The sequence below is a fragment of the Lissotriton vulgaris genome, chromosome 2_1 (genome assembly GCF_964263255.1).
Source record: "Lissotriton vulgaris chromosome 2_1, aLisVul1.2, whole genome shotgun sequence".
Taxonomy (NCBI): Eukaryota; Metazoa; Chordata; class Amphibia; order Caudata; family Salamandridae; genus Lissotriton; species Lissotriton vulgaris.
This window is the reverse complement of record NC_141687.1, coordinates 82,167,953-82,173,061: the sequence shown is the minus strand read 5'-3', so window position 1 is coordinate 82,173,061 and position 5,109 is coordinate 82,167,953. Positions and strand designations below refer to the sequence as shown.

Here is a 5,109-nt window from a genome sequence, read left to right as displayed (position 1 = left end):
AAAAAGGTCACTGTATTTTGAGTGAAACGCTATAGTTGGGAATTAAATAGAACTTTGCATAAAAATGCTGCCAGATTGGGTTTTTGATATATGAATATGTTTTACTACTCATGAATAGAGATGTGAATTTTGAGAGTGCCGAGGTACAGTTGTTCTGTTAAGCTTAGGACTGTAGTTCGGCTGAACTTCCGTGTGGTGACATCCGTGGTAGTGGGGTGTTTTCTTGAGGGCACCAACACTGGTAACTTTCTATAGATAAATATAAATGCATATGTTGCTTAGAATTGATGTGCTACTGCATATACCACCACCACCTCCTGTATATATTATGAGGAATCGAGATAGTGAGATATGCACCCTGTACATCTATTCTGACCATCCAATTGTGTAAACGTAAAGAGTCTCTGAGGTGAATGATGGTTTCCATTTTGAAGTGAGAAAAGACCATGAATTGTTGAACCATTTCAAATTCATGATAGGAAGCAATGTCTTATTTTTCTTGCGAACAAGAAAGATAGAACTTAGAAATCCTGATGATCTAGAGGGGTAATTTGAATTCTATGTCAGGAAGCAGAGGCGAGGATTTTGCTAGTCCTTTCTTCATTTTATTGGACAGCAAGTTAGAAGATAAAAGAAAAAAACATAAACCATGAACTACCCTAACCAACATGGCAGCGTTAGTCATGGTGATGCAGTAACCAATCAGAGTCCGTAACACCAGCATACAGGAATCCCACGTCGGTAGTCCTTCCTCTTTCTTCATTGCTGCCGCGTCAAGATAAGTCCCGTTATTTCTCCTCAACTTATTCTTGTGGCGTGGCAGTGTTATTTGATATTGTCAGCATATTTGCCTTATCTCGCTTTTCGATTATTGTCCTGCTTTGTAGGCTGTATTTATCGTCTGTCAGACGCGGTAGGCATTTTGGCCCGAGCGTCTCTGTGGTGCGAGGGCGCGGTCTGTAGCGTCGTCTCTTCAGACGCTGACCGGCTTTTTTCTTCAGCGCTTCCCTGCGCTTGTGGAGATCATGCACTGAGGCAAAGCGCTTCGTATTTCATTAAAATTGCCTCGTTCCCCACACTGACGCTGCTTGTTGTGGCAGGAATTTCGAGTGACTGAATTTTCATTAATATTTATTAAAAAACTGTTATTTTTGTGTCAGTCACTTAATTGGCATTTAGATCTTGCCATTTATTCTGGTGTTGTTTGTGGGTACCTGTGTGGGGAACTCCCCCTTTTATATAGCCTGGGGCGTATTTCATTGTATGGGTGCCCAGTCATCTGCACAAATGCAGACTCATCAAGAACTAGATGGTATGCCTGTAGATTCTGAGCAGCCTCCTCAGCCCTTATTGCGCCCTCCTGTAGAGGTGGACAGACTCCTATCTTCGACTATCGCCCAGGCTCTGGCACCTCTACAGGATAGTGTCAATAAACTGTCTGCCCATGGTTTTAAATCTGGCTCAGGTGTTTTTGGAGACAGTGGGGCTGGGCCCAGTGGAGTGCTTTCTGTACCTTCAAACACGGCCAAGAAGCGTGACGTGGGGCACCTGGAAGGCTTCAGTAGACTTGCTGAAGTCTTCCATAAGAGTGCACGCACGCTAAGAAGCGCACCCTTCCGGGGGGACGACTCACCCGGGAATATTGGTGGTACTTCCACCCAAGACCTTGACCCGGAAAAAGGGTTTCCCCTGGAGGGAATAGATGACGAGGATGACTATGAAGAAGAAGATGACAATGCATCTTCTGAGGATATGTCTGACATTAGTAGGTCTTGGCGCCCAAAATCTAATGTCTCTGAGTGTGGTGAGGGTGACCTTGTTGCCCCGGATATGTTTGACCCTAACTCTATTTATAGACCCCGCTCCTCGGAGTGGGTCCCTGAAAAATCTACGGCTGATTATGTGGCCGCTAAACTTAGACAACCCCTCTCTCAGGATGTCAGGCTACGCTTACGCTCTGAGTGTCCCCGCCCTTCTCTTCCCAACAGGGTGGCAGCCACTCCGGAAATAGACCCAAAGTTGTGCACTTTTTTAATATGTGTTTAATATGTGGAATAACCCTATAGATCTAAAAATGCTTTATCTTTGTCCCTAAGATTGCTGCTCCTCTTGAGGAATCGAATGTATGGCGCATCGAGGAAAGCCCTGCCTAGCATGTTAATTGATATGTGACAAGGTAAACAATAGAAGACCTTTGTTTTGGGACTCAATTGAAATGGGTAACGGAGAGACCTAAGAAACTAACAAATGTGAAATGGAATAATAAATGTTCCACGGAGTTGGTAAAAACCAGGGCAAGAGTAAGGTGGGACCTCTAAAGTCAGCGAATAACAAACTTGGTCCCTTTTCTCAGCATAAGAGCACTAAAAGAAAACAGAGAATAAAAACCCTGACTCATTCGATCTTGACTATTCAAGAAGACTGTAAGAAAATCTGCTAGCTCTCTCAGAATATCAAAATGACTGTGAGTCTCACATTCTAATAGTATACCATTTGTTCACAGGTATCTAAATTGATAGTGGCAACCACCCAGTGCCCAGATCATAGGAGAGACTAATCCTTAAGTCTTGAAAAAGATGGCATCATATCAGTAAATAGCCATCGAAACGCGTTGACGCAGATAAACACACAATCAAGAGAATCCATCTGACCTGGAAGTCGACTAAATATTGGGCCTAGGTCTAGATTTCCAATAAGCAGGTTCTCAGATGTGTCACTCTAATGACTAAAAATTGATGTCTCATGTTTGTCTCTCCTCTAATGCTTTCCCTTTTTCCTCACTTTGATTACAATTGAATGTATTTTTGTGTAAAAAGTTACAACTGTTTTTTAAAATTCTTTTCATTGTATAAAATTGAAGTAATGAATTGTTTTTAAATTGGTGCTATAATCATGTTAGCTATGTGAATATGTTTTAGGATTATGATTTACAAGTTACATATGTTTTAATTGTATGTGTATTTGTGTACAAAATTCTTGTGCCCACTTTTTTTATTTAAAAAATAAAAATAAAAAATTCTTTTTTAATAATCCCCAACAGAAGTGTGGAGAGTTTTGAAACCCATATGGTTTTGTGTTTGTATAAGAATGTATGTGCATGAATAGGTAAAAATTAGCTCGTTAGCCAAGGAATACATTTTTTGCAAGACAGTGGGGCTGGGCCCAGTGGAGTGCTTTCTGTACCTTCACACACGGCCAAGAAGCGTGACGCGGGGCACCTGGAAGGCTTCAGTAGATTTGCTGAAGTCTTCCACAAGAGTGCACGCACGCTAAGAAGCGCACCCTTCCGGGGGGACGACTCACCCGGGAATATTGGTGGTACTTCCACCCAAGACCTTGACCCGGAAAAAGGGTTTCCCCTGGAGGGAATAGATGACGAGGATGACTATGAAGAAGAAGATGACAATGCATCTTCTGAGGATATGTCTGACATTAGTAGGTCTTGGCGCCCAAAATCTAATGTCTCTGAGTGTGGTGAGGGTGACCTTGTTGCCCCGGATATGTTTGACCCTAACTCTATTTATAGACCCCGCTCCTCGGAGTGGGTCCCTGAAAAATCTACGGCTGATTATGTGGCCGCTAAACTTAGACAACCCCTCTCTCAGGATGTCAGGCTACGCTTACGCTCTGAGTGTCCCCGCCCTTCTCTTCCCAACAGGGTGGCAGCCACTCCGGAAATAGACCCAAAGTTGTGCACTTTTTTCGCTAAATATGTTAAAGACCCTAAGAAGGGAATTGACAGGTCCTGGAAGGCTTGTCAAGACAAGCTGTTAGATGTTGTCGGTCCTCTGACTAAAATCATTGAGCTTGCCCAACGTTCCAAAGAATCAGGTATGCTTCTACCAGTTGACGACGTGGCAGGTTGGGCACAGAGGGCAATTTGTCTCCTTGGCAATGCCAACTCTGCCCTCTCTGCGGAGCGCCGTAGGTCTCTTTTACTTAAAATTGATCCTAAACTGGGTGAATTATCCTCTTCGGAAGCAGGTTCAGTAGCGCAGGGTACTTTGTTTGGTGACCCTTTCGTGAAAGAACTTGGCAAATTTGTGGCTACCTTTTCTGCCTTAGACAAGGCCCAAGCTTCAATGAAGAAAATGTTTCCTAAAAAGGTTTTTGGCGGGCCGGCAGAGGCAGGGGTCGCTCTTCCGGCCGCCAGTTCCAGCAAGTCCCCAATAGAGGTCAGTTCAAAAGGAACAACGGATGGAACGACGGACGTCAAGGTTCCTTTTATCCTTCCCGTGGAGGCAGAGGCCAGGGCAGAGGACGTGGTGGCAACCAGTTCAACGCCAAAGGATTCAACGGTGAGTTTTTCCATCATTTCTCCAGTACGTCTGCGGGGAAGGATTGCTCTATTTCTTCAGGCCTGGTTACATCTCACATCAGACCCTTGGGTTCTGGAAACGGTTCAAGGCTTTCACATAGAGTTTTACGGCTCCCCCGTTCAACTCTCACGTCCTCGACCATTGTTTTTTTCTCTCGCAGACCAGGAACTTATAGACGTGGAAGTTCGTGCTATGCTGCAAAAAGGCGCTATCTCCCTTTCTTCTCTTCATCCAAACGGCTTTCTCAGCAACATCTTTCTGGTCAAGAAAAAAGACAAAGGGTTCAGGCCAGTCATCAATCTTCGTTCGTTCAACGAATGACTGATTTACAGACACTTTGGATCTGAAGGATGCATATCTTTCAGTTCCGATTTACCCTCCTCATCGTCGCTTCCTACAGTTCCTTTGGAGAGATCAGATCTACGAGTTTCGTACTCTCCCCTTCGGTCTTTCCTCAGCACCTTGGTGCTTTACCAAACTCCTACGTCCCGTGGTGGAACATCTTCGTACCATGGGATTTCGTCTGATAATTTACTTGGACGGCATTCTTTTGATGAATCAATCCAAGGATCTTCTCCTCCGTCAACTTCAAGTGACCATAACTACTCTTCAATCTCTGGGGTTCATCATCAACGCCCAGAAATCAGAGTTAATCCCTCAACAGGAAATGACTTTTCTGGGATTTCTGATAAGGGCTACAGATGCGACGTTACATCTCCCTTCTCAAAAGATCACCAAGATCAAGAAGGAGATTCGCAAGGTCCTCCGTCGAGACCGGATTTCTCCCCGT

General features: G+C 44.3%; 1 pseudogene; it reads left to right on the top strand.

Annotated features, from left to right (window-relative positions):
* Positions 1-1,263: 1,263 nt before the first annotated feature.
* Positions 1,264-4,640, top strand: LOC147729601 (uncharacterized; annotated as a pseudogene).
* The last annotated feature ends 469 nt before the right edge of the window (positions 4,641-5,109 follow it).